The sequence below is a fragment of the Lissotriton helveticus genome, chromosome 4_1 (genome assembly GCF_964261635.1).
Source record: "Lissotriton helveticus chromosome 4_1, aLisHel1.1, whole genome shotgun sequence".
NCBI classification, from domain to species: Eukaryota; Metazoa; Chordata; class Amphibia; order Caudata; family Salamandridae; genus Lissotriton; species Lissotriton helveticus.
In genome coordinates this window covers 754,180,864-754,195,461 of record NC_136063.1, presented here as the reverse complement: position 1 = coordinate 754,195,461, position 14,598 = coordinate 754,180,864, and positions in this window count along the sequence as shown.

The window sequence follows — 14,598 nt, the reverse complement described above, 5'->3', positions numbered from 1 at the left end:
ATTGCATGCTCATCCCCATTACAAGATTACCCCTACACTCTCATTGCCTAGAGCCCCTTTTTTCTTTATGGCCAGTTAAATGAAGACCAAATAAAATATACATACCTTTATGACTTTAAGGTGGTTTGATGCTAACTGTTCTAGGGTCCATCGCAAATTAATGCACGCCCTCAGGAAAACATCAATAGACAGGGAGCGTATAGCCCAAGCGAGGAAGTGTTATAAGTTAGCCGTATCCTGCAGACAAAATGAGATAAAAAAAGAGGCATGGAATGCACTTATGTCTGTCGAGGTTATTAAGGATAGCTCTAGGTTTTAGGCCATCATTAATGCGCCTTTTTTCTCGGGTATGGAGAATGACAGTATGGAAACTGATATTACAGAAACTCAATGGTTAGATCATTTTGAGTCCATATATGGATTATGTGAGGGTTTAGTGTCTCTTCAGTCCTCAGAAACATATGGAGATTCATCAGGTTTAGTTTTTTTAGAGGAGGATATTGAAATAGCTATTAAAGAGACCTCCACTAATAAAGCTCCAGGACCAGATTGTGTTCCTTCAGATTTGTATAAATGTGACCCTAAATTGTGGGCGAAGATTCTGGCGAATGTGTTTAATGCTGTAATGGTTTATGGGGCTACCGTGTCCTGATCTAGGTCCATAATCATCCCGATATTTAAAAAAGGCCATAGAGGTGACCCACGTTGCTACAGACCAATATCACTGATTGATTCTGTAGTTAAGATTTAAGGGAAAGTGATTTTGGCTAAGGTCACTGATTGGGTTAATGAAAACGGGGTATTATCTAATTTGCAATATGGCTTTAGAAAAGGGAGAAGTACTATGGACCAATGCCTTAACTTACATCTATTAACAAGCAAATACACAGTAGCCAAGGAGGGTTCCCTGTATATGGGATCTATGGACCTTACATCAGCTTTCGATCTGGTTAACAGATCGAAGCTGTGGTCCATCTTACTTGAATTGGGCATTAATTCAAGTCTGGTATATTTTTTGGCAGACTTACACCAGGATTTATCAACTGCAGTCAGGGTCACTCAGGATGGCAAATGTACAAGACTTTTTAAATCCTGCAGATGTATGCGACAGGGTTGTATCCTGGCCCCCCTGCTTTTTACCCTTTATATAAATGATTTAGAGAAAACACTGGCCCAGGCAAGTTTGGATACTCCGCGTGTAGGGACACTTTCCATCCCAGTTCTCCTATACGTGGATGACTCTGTTTTATTATCCCGAACTGCTGTGGGTCTCCAGAGGCTTTTGGATGCCTTTTGGGGTTTTATGGGCTCTCTGAATCTAATAGTGAATATTGCCAAGTCTCATGTAATGATTGTGGGGCATAGAAACAGAAAGTTTAAATCTTTTATTTGTAATGGAGGGGTGGTGTCCAGAGTACCCTCTTTTGCTTATCTGGGCGTACTCTTTGATGAGAGAGCCTCTTGGGTCCCCCAATATAAATAAAACAAAATGCTTTAGTTAGATCTACTTCAGCATTAATGGGGTTTCCACGGCGCCTGGGCGCTAGGCCGTTTGAAGCCATTATTTCCATCTATTGAGCAAAATGCCTGGCCATTGCTACGTTTGGCCCTGCAATTTGGGGTGACAAACAAGTGGCTGGGGTGCAGTTGGCCGAAAATAATTTTTTACGCACCCTCCTGTCTGTCCTCCAATCAACGCCAACCTTTGCTATCCATCATGGATTGGCCCTGGGTTATGTGACTGACCTACTGAAAGTAGCACCTTTGGTCTGTTGGCTGAAGATTTGGCTCAACCCTGACATAACATTGAATCATCTAATCCTACGAGATTGTGTTTTATTGGATAAGGCTACAAGTATTCAATGGCTGTCATATGTAAAATCTATGTTTGCCAAGTTGGGACGGCCAGATTTTTATCATAACCCAGTGGGGATCAGAAAAGATGATGTGAAGTGGGTTGTGACCCAATTCTTTAACTTTAAGATGATGGAACGGGAGGAACAGGAGCTTCAAAAACTTCTGGTTAGGGCCCATTATTTGATAAATACCTCTGCATTAATTGAGCTCTATTTAAAGATTGTGACCAATCATTTCCATCGGTGGCTCCTGACCAGGTTTCGATTGAATATGATTCATTTTATTTTGGGGGATAGCATAGGGTGGTGCAAACCAGAAGACGCCGGCCCATGTAAGTGTGATAATTTTTCATCACAGGACACCTTGCACTTTATGCTATTTTGTGACCTTTTTACTGATATACGGAGGAAGTTCATAGTGCCGCTGTTGTAGATGAACCTTGGATCATGTTTGTTGTTGCTAGTTTTCTTGCTGCTGCTGTGCGCCTTAAGAAGAAAGGATCTTTTATACTTGATGTCATATGAATTGCTGATTTTTATATATTTTTTATTGAAATTGTTTTTATCTATTTTACATGGATTTTTGATTTGATCCTGAGGTGTTTTATCTTGTAACACCCATATGTACATACTAAATGTTATCAGTTTTGTGTTGTTTTGTGTGTATGTACTTTTTATGATTTTAATTAATCGAATAAAAGTTTTTGACTGACTGACTGACTTTATGAGAGTCAATATTTTGGTCACAATATTCTGGTAAGAAAATATTTATAATGAGGCATAGTATTGTAAGTTAGATGCAGGACAGAAGCCAGATTACTTAAAAGGCACCTATACCGATCTTGCATCAAACACTTTTGAGATGAACATGGAGGAAAGGCAATGGAACTACGATATTCTTGTATCAAGCACATTAAGAAAAAGCACAGGGGAGGAGATTGCCAACTGAGTTTGAGAAGGATGGAGCCATGCCTTGCATGAATAAATGATTTTAGATATGAGAGGCAGAGAAGCGGCATTACATGATGTAAAGAATAGGGGGAAATTGAACATGATATATTAAAATAACGGAGTACTGGTAATGCATTTGCACTTTAACATCCACACCTTAAGCACTTGTTGTAATTGCACTTTAGACTGCTTTAAAGGTAATAAGCATTTGCACTTCAATGTATGTATCTGGGGATTGTGCTAATACTGCAATTGCACCCATTTCTCAAATTATGGTTCTGCAGTCATTTGCACAGAATTGCAATCAAAGATAATAAATTGTACTTCACAATTAGAAAACAATTGCCTTAAAATGGTGGATGACAATCAACAATTATGTGTAACAAAGTAGCCAGTCTAGATGTTTTTAAAAAGGAAAAGTGATAAAGGACTATAGTTGAGGGCACCTTTAAAATAACAATCTAGCTGACGAAACTATATGGTCCTGTGGAAGGCAAAAGCTGAAACACGTCTACTGTCTCTGTTGTGTATGCACTGTTGCTGAGAATCAAATAAAATATTATATCTGTTGCCTGTTATTCTGCACAACTCTTACCATGAAGGGAGGACTTTGGAGTAGCTGAATCAATCACGAGTAGGTAGTTATGTTAGGATGTGGTTTCCATAGGAAGACAGTTTTTTCAGTTGCCAAAAACGTTGGTGTCTTTAGCTGCTGTCTTGAAAATTTTGGAGTGATCCATCAAGCGGGGCTGAAAAACAGGGGGGCACAAAACACGTTTTCCTCATGTTAATTTCCATAGGAACTTGAGATACGGCTACAGCACGAACTGCTGAATGGAATCACACCAAATTTGGCAGAAAGCTAGCTGTTGGTCCAGAATGCGCCATTCTGTTAAATGGTGTAAACTCCTTCAGTAGTTGTGAAGCTATCTAAAGAAATTTCCAGTTGTATATCTAGGGAAGCAAAGGACTTGTGACCCCTCCCGATCTCGTGCTGACATCTGATTGGCTGCCAACACTTAAAACCAGGAAGTGTTGGCAGCCATCTTGTGACTCAGTTGAACTGACTCACAAAAAAAACATTAAAAAAAAAGAGACGGGGCAGGGTAGAAACACCCTGACCCCCAGGCCTCTTTGGGCGGTCCCAACGGGACCCTTCAGGACCAAAAAAGCATTTATTTATTTTTATCAGGAGTTTCGCTATTCCTGCCAAACTGTTTTATTAAAATAAATCGCGGGCTTTCTGCTCCGTTTCAAATCAGCCTCCCGATGGGCCAGGGCCCGGGTTTTTTTCTTTAAATAGGAGGGGGCACATGTCCCCCCTCCAGGGGCTTATTGATGCCCAGGGGACCACCACCTCCCTGGGCCTTGAATTTAGAGAAATGCGGGGAGGGCCATACAGCCTCCGCCACTGCCTTGGAGACCACCACCCCTCCAGGTCTTGTTGAATTATTTATCTGGGTCGCCTTTCGGACCCCCTTATCTCAGGGGACCACCACCTCCCTGGTGCATAATCATAAAATAGTGCGGGTAGGGCTGCTGAGACCCCCTGCAGCCCTAGAGGTCGCCACCTCCTGGGGCTTTATTACTGAGTAATGTTGAAGGCCGTGCAGACCCCCCACCTCCCCAAGGCATATGTTCAATTGAATGTGGGGAGCTGTGGTGACCCCTCACAGCCCATGGGACCCCTCCTCCTGAAGCAAATCACAAAAAAGGAAGGGGCCCGCGTGGTACCCTTCATGGAGCATCCCTAATAATGGCCCACCATCCTCCCTTCTCGAACCGCCTCCACTTCAACAAATACTCAGGGACTCCTACGACTAATGCTGGTTTTTTGTAAACTCACTGAGAGGCCCGGTCCACTGTTCACCCCTGATGGACAGTGATATCGGGACATTTGCTATAGTGCCAAGGAGCCCTGGCGCATAGGAAAGTGAAGTCTACACCTGGGATTAGAGTCAGCATGCACAGGGACTCCCTCCGATCATACTCAGCTTGAGTTGGGTGGTCCCACTCAGGAAGTGTCCTGGGTCCCGCACGCCTGTGATCAGCCCTACATGACATTGCCTGCATCCGGACAGCTGACGATTCTCCAGGGAGTCAAGTAAGCCGCCCGAGCATGAAGGGGCTGAAAAGGGAAAGTGCCTACGGCAGTCCCTTAGCATTGAATCCCTGCAATTCTGAGCAATCGGGACGCTGACAAAATATACTTGGTCAGTCTTTATTACACAACTGACAATCATGGATGCTGCATACCTGCCTCCACTGGGGAGCCTGAAGACCACCGGGCTCGACTGGACTGCGCTTGCTGGGAGACCGTGGCAGTGAGTGGTGCTTCCCCCTGATTTCCTACTTCATCCTGGCCTCACATATACAGACTACGCTTGCTGGGAGTCTGTTGCGGTGAGTGGTGCGCCCCCACCCCCTGATTTCCTACTTCATCCAGCCCTCACATATGTGGGCAGGATCACTGCACAACTGCGAGGCCTCCACCAATGTCCTCCCTTGACCTGCCCCAGCCCCAGGCACCTGCCCGCCCTCTCGCATCTGCAGCTGGGATCGCTGCAGTGCTGCTGCAAGGATCCTTGGGTGGAGTACTCAGCTGCCCTCCTATTTCAATTACTGGTGATTGCTATGTCCATTTTAACCAGTGGGGGGTGTGGCGCATTGTGCTGTTGGCTGCCCCCCTTCAGTGACTTTGATAGCATCTTTCAACACAGCGGAAGTTGCTGTTTGGAGGTAGACATCCAGGTCGGCATTTATCAAAACTGTTGTGTGCTGGCAGGTTGCAGAGTGGAGCGCTTCTTCAATTACTATGGTTCTCTTTCATTTCAATGAAGAAATGAAGGTACAGATTAGGTGCAGAGTAATAATTTATTTGTATGGGGCTGTTTTGTGTTGACAATTTCATCGGGGGGCTTTGGGGATCTGTCTGCCTTCCATCTTGTTTATGCTTCTCCCCTTACTCTCCCCTTACTCTCGAGGGCACCTAGGCAAAATGCAGTCTGCCTTCCTACCTTAGAAATTGAAGTAGGACTGTTTGTCTACCATCCAACTCCTTTTGTTAAAGGGTCAGCCATCTTGGAAAGGCTAAGAAGAACTCTTTGACCAACACATTTATTTTCTGGTGGATTCCAGGCTCAACTCTAACTTTACACAATTGGGGTCCCTCTGGCTGCTCCCGGGCTGCATGGGAATATGTAATAGACTTAGATCTCGGTCTGGATGTAGCCTTCTGATATGGGAAAAAGGTCTATGGTTATCCCCTGCTCCCAAAGATCAATTAGTCAGATGCCATCCTGGAAAGGTGTTTTGCATCTGAACACATAGCTAACGTCGGGAGGGAGCTCTGATCTAAGCTGTCTGAACACAGTCATTTGGCCCCTACCGTTCAATTGATCTACCCTACCTCTTTCTTCTGTTCATTTTCCTCATCATGGCTCATCACACCTCTAATTCCTTTGGCCTCCTTACTCAGGTAGGACTGAATTCCTTTATAATTATCAACCCCCCCAACTTGTCGAAGAAGGCGGAAAAGAGGTTCAAACACAATCTCTTCAAAAGATGGCCTGAAACACTTATCTCACACACCTATGTCTCCTCGTCTAAGGGTAGCGTGGTGACAGATCTCATGTTCTACATGAACAGAAGAGCCCAGTGGAGAAAGGCTATATCATCTACGCTGCGCTCCAAACCTCTGTGCAAAACACCACACGGTTTCTGTTTTAATTACACTACCCTCTCCTGCCTTTAAGGCAGATCTGACTTTTTCCCTATACAATAATGGTGACATCCTCATCCAAGCTTCAGCCCTGAATCTCAAGCGTTTTAACTGAATATTTATGAGGATTAAAAATACTCTTAATATCTTGAATCTGACCACCATATTATCAGTCACATGCACTTCACCCTCTGTTCCCTACACCTCTTCCTCCCCCAGTTCTGCGTCCCCCTCTTTACCTATTCCCCACTTGGTTATGCCCAACAACACAGAGGATGGACATATCACACACTCAAGTAACCCTGAAAACCCTGTGAATTTACCCCAGGGCTCTGTTACTACCAACTCTAGGTGCACCAACCCGGAGGATGAACATATCACACACACAACTTACCCTGATAACCCTGTGAATCTCCCCTGGACTCCGTTACTACCAATTCTATACCGAACTGCTACCCACAGTACCTGTCCTCGCTTCCCACACACCTCCGTTCCTCTCCGTGTGTCCCCACTACATTTGTTAATTCCACAATGCCCATAGCTAATCCTACTCAAGGATCTTCTCCGAGTCCCCTTGCACTGAAGCCTATTCCATTCCATGCTATTCCTGCTCACTTATAGGATGCTGAGACCACTCCCAAAAAAACTCAACTCCCCCTGTAATTGTAGTGATGGACATACTTGGTCAGCAACACCCCTCTCACGAATCGGTCCCTCCCACTATCTCATTCTGGGCAGGCCACTAATGGCAAGAACCTTCCATACCTTGAGGAGAAACTAGCTGACATCAAGCTTCATATCCTGGATGTCAAATATACCATGCAGACCCTTTTACCGTTTACTGAGAATCTCTGGAATCTATACCCCTTCTGTGGGACTGACCAACCCAATCCTCTAAGAGTTAACTACATCAGAGATGTTCGGTCCCCTGTCATCTCCCCACTTAGCCCTAGTTGGAAATCTAGGCCACTTCCTAACCACTAGTCTAGGCCACGTAGTTTTCAGCCTCAGGTATTGGTGGAAGACACTCTCACTCTTCTTCTTTCATACAAGGTCTCTGGGGGTATCTCCCCTAACTCTACAATCAACATCCCCACTATTTCCTCTGACCCAGACAGAGAACCTAGGGCCAACTTCAGATCGGTTAATAAGGAATATTTACTTCAGATAACCACTTTGCATCATGAAGTGATCTCTACCAACTCTCACGTCAAATCGATGCTCCTCAACATGCAGCGGATATTTCTGAACTCATCATTTCGCTAAATTTGGACCTCTTGATTCTCACTGAAACCTTGCTTAATAATGCCTCCTCCCCAGTTCTTGACATCTTAATCCCAACAGACTATGCCATTATCAGATGCGATCTACTTGTTAAAACTGGGGGGGCATTGCTTGCATTCATTGTTCCAGCCTTACTATAAAGCAATCTCAAAATGTTTTGTTGTCCTCTTGTGAGCAACTAATCACCAAAATCTGAAACAATGGCAAGTTTGTCTGTGTGCTCCTCACGATTTATCATCCACCTTGTCATAATCTGCTTTTCATCGAACAAATCATGGAGGCCATTAGATCTTGTTTGGACCAACCCTGCCATATCTTTCTCAGAGACTTTAACCTTCTTTGGAATGACACAAATGACCCTTTAGTATGCTCCTTTAAGGCTTTCTCTCCCATCTAAATTTCACACAGGTTTGTAAAGGTCCTACTCACAATGGTGCCACCCTCAACCTGATCATAGATTAAGAGAAAATCATACAGTTGGTTGACATTCTACCCTGTGATTGGTCGGATCTTCATCAAATTTCCTTCCACATCCTCGAAAAGATCACACGCAGACAGGGCCAACCTCTTAAAGCCAAACAACTGACTCGCAATCTGAGAGACATCAACATTAACATGCTTACTTCCATCACCAAGAACAGGCTTCAGCCACCCTCTAACATGACCAATGTGGACGATCTTTCTGAGCTCTACTTTAGCACTTTGACTAATATTTTCGACACTATTGCTCCGAAGCAACTCAAAAGGATCCCAGTCAAACAATCCAAACCATGGTTTAATGATCCCCTGAATGATGAACGTCGCAAACTTAGGCTTTGGAAAAACTCTCCCTCCACTGCAAGCCTCTTTCAATTAAGAAAGTTGTGAAGCACTTATAACAAACACATTCGCAATGCCCAAACCAACCATTTCAGGGCTTAGCTTGACAGTGCTAAAACCAGGCCCAGGAAGCTCTTCGAAATCATCAAGCAACAATCGAAACACTCTTCCAACCTTTATGCGACACCCTCGATCCCCCTTCTTAGTGGGGGGAGGTCTTCTCAGCACATTTCTCCGAAAAGGCAGGACAAATTTAACTGGAGCTTCAACCTGAAACACCAAACTTAAGGCCGCTGAACTACACTGTATCATCGGATTAACCCATGGAAACTTCAGTAGGGTCTTCACTATCCTTCCATTTTGGTTGTTCTCCCAAAAACAACACCTCTTGTAATTTGTTCTTGCTTCCAGATGACTCAGAGCTGCTCCTCTCTATGGCGTCCTTAAAACCTTCCAATCATTTCAGCAATCCGTTACCTGCCAAGTTTTAAAGACCTCAATGCGTCCATTCTCCCTCTTTAGGCCCAGATCATTCGCGAATCTCTCTTGCAGAGGAAGATACCTGACTGCCCCAAGATGGGTCAAGTCACTCGTATCCCTAAGAAGCCTAACACCAATCTAGCAGATCCTAAAAACTTCCTGCCCATCACCAACATCATGGCTTTAGCTAAGTTGCTCGAGAAATGCGTCCACACGCAGCTTTGCATCCACTTAGAGAAATTTCAACTCCTTGACCTCCACAAGTCGGGTTTCAGAGCTGGGCACAGTGATGAAACTACACTAGCACACATCGGTGATGTCGTCCTCAGATACCTCGATCAGATTGTCCCTTGTCTTCTGATCCTTCTTGACCTATCCTCAGCATTTGACACCATCAAACTTGAAAACCTGATTGCTCTTCTTCAGCATAGGATGGGTCGTTCGGGCCATGTCTTAAATTGGTTTGCCTCTTTTTTACAGAACCGCACAGAAAGAAATAAAGTTAACCATTCCCTTGCATCTAGTACCCCAGTCACCACTGGAGTTCCTCAAGGCTCCGCACTTTCGCCCACTCTTTTCAACCTTTTTATGGAACCTCTCTCCGATATTCTGACCCGTTCTAACATTCTCTACCACATGTATGCTAATGACACGCAATTGTACTTGAAGATCTCTCCAGAGGACAATAAAACCTTAAATGATGCACTCATACAAGCTCAACAATGGTTAGCCCAGAACCATCTCAAGTTAAACACTCTTGAAACAGAATTCCTTCTGATTATCTCTTGCAACCATTCTGCACCTACACTGGAATGGCTTAAACAACTCACTGCTCTTAACTGCACTCCGCATGTTGTTGACCCTGCTAAATCATTAGGTATTACCTTTGAAAAACACCAAAATATGCAAACACACATAAGCACAACTACTAGGGGAGCCAATCTCCAGCTCAACATCCTCAAGAAAATCAAGCACTTCCTTCTGTTCAATCCCTGGTTATCTCTCGCTTGAAATATGGCTTGGTGACCCTTGCAGGGCTTCCTAAAGCTAGTTTAGTTCCACTCAGAGCCACTCTAAACACATCGGCCAGGCGCATCACAGGCTCCAGAAAACATGACCACATCACGCCTAACCTAATTCAACTAAATTGGCTGTCTATGGAAGATAGGATATGTTTCAAGATAGCTTGCTTGATGCACAAAGCTATCCACTACAACACTCTGATTTACTTGGCTAAAAAGCTTGAACTATCTGGCTCGAGTCGGAACTTAAGAAGCTTGACCACTCTACTTTTGAAAAACACCAAGTTTAAAAAGAAAAGAACTTACAATCGTGCTTTCCCTGGTCTTGCTCCAAGAATTTGGAACGCTCTTCCTCCAGAGATCAGATCAAACCCATCCACTGCAAGTTTCAAGAAACAGGTCAAATGGCTAATCTTTAGTGAACATCAACAGCATTCCCCTGACTTACCTTCCCCAGACTACTCTCTATCAGGATTTGATACTTATACCGTGTTGTTGAATTTGTTTTTCTTTCAATTTACTTGTTGTCTTGTCCTATGGTCCTGCTGACCACAGTGTTGTTGAATTTGTTTTTTTTTCTATATACTTGTTATCTTGTCCTATGGTCCTGCTGAAACTGTACTGGCCCCTCTGATTGGGATTACTCTCCTCCCCCTTGACCTGATTGTTTCCACTTCTGTTTGTTCATGTGATTATTTTACAACTGTATTTATTCCATTGTGTTATTTTATTCTTGCTTTCGCCACTCTGTACAGCACTCTGATACCCGTAAGGGTCATGTTCGTGCTTTATAAAACTTTTCAAATAAATACGTGGCACTGAGGACCACCACACCCCAGGGCCAGCTCCTGCTATGTCCCAGGGTGGAGGAAGCTTTACCGCTCTCGCCAAGCAATAGGGAAGCTGCATGTTAGCATCTCCCTCTGTGTCAAAGCAATGCCAGCTCCTGCAGGATGCGGGGAGATGGCAGTGACCGAGGGGCCCTTGAGGCTCCATGCGGTCCCAAACACTATAAAGTGGGTGCCCTGGGTGACTGATTTGCATATAGCTGGGCTGAACTGAGGTGACGAAGTGGGCTAAAGAATGATGATGGATTCAAACCAGATCTGTGACTGGGGGTGATTGTCTGAAAAGTGTCAGCTCTCTGTCCATCATCTTCTTGTGTTTGCTTTGTTTGCCCTGAGTTGGCAGGGTATGCCCAGACGTGGGTCCCTTGCTCACTTTGTCACTGGATTCAAGCTAGCCTGGCTGATGAATGGTGTTACCCAGAAACCGGTCCCAGGATGCTTGTTCCCAGTTCAGGGAAGACCTGGCTTGGCAGTTCGGGCTGGACTGTTCCCATGAGGCACAGGGTCAAGACTGATTCGCATATAGCTAGGTCGGAACTGAGGTGGTGAATTGAGCTAAAAAATGATGACGGAGTCAACCCAGTTCGGTAACTGGGGATGAGTGCCTGAAAAGTTTCAGTGCTCTGTCCATCATGTCCTTGTGTTTGCTTTGTTCGCTCTGAGTTGGCAGGGTATGCCCAGACGTGGGTCCCTTGCTCACTCGGCCACTGGATTCAAGCTAACCTGGCTGATGAATGGTGTTACCCAGAAACCGGTCCCGGAATGCTTGATTCCGGTTCAGGGAAGACCTGGGTTGGCAGTTCGGGCTGGACTGTTCCCATGAGGCACAGGGTCAAGACTGATTTGCTTATAGCTGGGTCTGAACTGAGGTGGCGAATTGAGCTAAAGAATGATGATGGATTCTACCCAGATCTATGACAGGGAGTGAGTGTCTGAACAGTTTCAGCGCTCCATCCATCATCTCCTTGTGTTTGCTTTGTTCGCCCTGAGTTGGCAGGGTATGACCAAACATGGGTCCCTTGCTCACTTTTTCACTGGATTCAGGCTAGCCTGGCTGATGAAGAGTGTTACCCAGAAACTGGTCCTAGGATGCTGTTTCCGGTTAAGGGAAGACCTGGCTTGGCAGTTCAGGCTGTAGTGTACCCATGAGGCACAGGGTCAAGGCTGATTTGCATATAGCTGGGTCAGAACTGAGGTGGGGAAGTGAGCTACAGAATGATAATGGATTCAACCCATATCTGTGACTGGGGGTGTGTGTCTGAAAAGTTTCAGTGCTCCATCCATCATCTCCTTGTGTTTGCTTTGTTCGCCCTGAGTTGGCAGGGTATGCCCTGACTTGGGTCCCTTGCTCTCTTTGCCACTGGTTTCAAGGTAGCCTGGCTGATGAAGGGTGTTACCCAGAAACCGGTCCCAGGATGCTTGTTTCCAGTTCAGGGAAGACCTGGCTTGGCAGTTCGGGCTGGACTGATCCCATGAGGCACATGGTCAAGACTGATTGGCACATATCTGGGTCTGAACTGAGGTGGTGAATTGAGCTAAAGAATGATGATGGATTCAACCCAGACCTATGACTGGGGTGAGTGTCTGAAAAGTTTCAGAGCTCCGTCCATCATCTCCTTGTGCTTGTTTATTCACCCTGAGTTGGCAGGGTATGCCCAGACGTGGGTCCCTTGCTCACTTTGTCACTGGATTCAAGCTAGCCTGGCTGATGAATGGTGCTAGCCAGAAACCGGTCCCAGAATGCTTGATTCCGGTTCAGGGAAGACCTGGGTTGGCAGTTCGGGCTGGACTGTTCCCATGAGGCACAGGGTCAAGACTGATTCGCATATAGCTAGGTCGGAACTGAGGTGGTGAATTGAGCTAAAGAATGATGACGGAGTCAACCCAGTACGGTAACTGGGGGTGAGTGCCTGAAAAGTTTCAGTGCTCTGTCCATCATGTCCTTGTGTTTGCTTTGTTCGCCCTGAGTTGGCAGGGTATGCCCAGACGTGGGTCCCTTGCTCACTCGGCCACTGGATTCAAGCTAACCTGGCTGATGAAGGGTGTTACCCAGAAACCGGTCCCGGAATGCTTGATTCCGGTTCAGGGAAGACCTGGGTTGGCAGTTCGGGCTGGACTGTTCCCATGAGGCACAGGGTCAAGACTGATTTGCTTATAGCTGGGTCTGAACTGAGGTGGCGAATTGAGCTAAAGAATGATGATGGATTCTACCCAGATCTATGACAGGGAGTGAGTGTCTGAACAGTTTCAGTGCTCCATCCATCATCTCCTTGTGTTTGCTTTGTTCGCCCTGAGTTGGCAGGGTATGACCAAACATGGGTCCCTTGCTCACTTTTTCACTGGATTCAGGCTAGCCTGGCTGATGAAGAGTGTTACCCAGAAACTGGTCCTAGGATGCTGTTTCCGGTTAAGGGAAGACCTGGCTTGGCAGTTCAGGCTGTAGTGTACCCATGAGGCACAGGGTCAAGGCTGATTTGCATATAGCTGGGTCAGAACTGAGGTGGGGAAGTGAGCTACAGAATGATAATGGATTCAACCCATATCTGTGACTGGGGGTGTGTGTCTGAAAAGTTTCAGTGCTCCATCCATCATCTCCTTGTGTTTGCTTTGTTCGCCCTGAGTTGGCAGGGTATGCCCTGACTTGGGTCCCTTGCTCTCTTTGCCACTGGTTTCAAGGTAGCCTGGCTGATGAAGGGTGTTACCCAGAAACCGGTCCCAGGATGCTTGTTTCCAGTTCAGGGAAGACCTGGCTTGGCAGTTCGGGCTGGACTGATCCCATGAGGCACATGGTCAAGACTGATTGGCACATATCTGGGTCTGAACTGAGGTGGTGAATTGAGCTAAAGAATGATGATGGATTCAACCCAGACCTATGACTGGGGTGAGTGTCTGAAAAGTTTCAGAGCTCCGTCCATCATCTCCTTGTGCTTGTTTATTCACCCTGAGTTGGCAGGGTATGCCCAGACGTGGGTCCCTTGCTCACTTTGTCACTGGATTCAAGCTAGCCTGGCTGATGAATGGTGCTAGCCAGAAACCGGTCCCAGAATGCTTGATTCCGGTTCAGGGAAGACCTGGGTTGGCAGTTCGGGCTGGACTGTTCCCATGAGGCACAGGGTCAAGACTGATTCGCATATAGCTAGGTCGGAACTGAGGTGGTGAATTGAGCTAAAGAATGATGACGGAGTCAACCCAGTACGGTAACTGGGGGTGAGTGCCTGAAAAGTTTCAGTGCTCTGTCCATCATGTCCTTGTGTTTGCTTTGTTCGCCCTGAGTTGGCAGGGTATGCCCAGACGTGGGTCCCTTGCTCACTCGGCCACTGGATTCAAGCTAACCTGGCTGATGAAGGGTGTTACCCAGAAACCGGTCCCGGAATGCTTGATTCCGGTTCAGGGAAGACCTGGGTTGGCAGTTCGGGCTGGACTGTTCCCATGAGGCACAGGGTCAAGACTGATTTGCTTATAGCTGGGTCTGAACTGAGGTGGCGAATTGAGCTAAAGAATGATGATGGATTCTACCCAGATCTATGACAGGGAGTGAGTGTCTGAACAGTTTCAGTGCTCCATCCATCATCTCCTTGTGTTTGCTTTGTTCGCCCTGAGTTGGCAGGGTATGACCA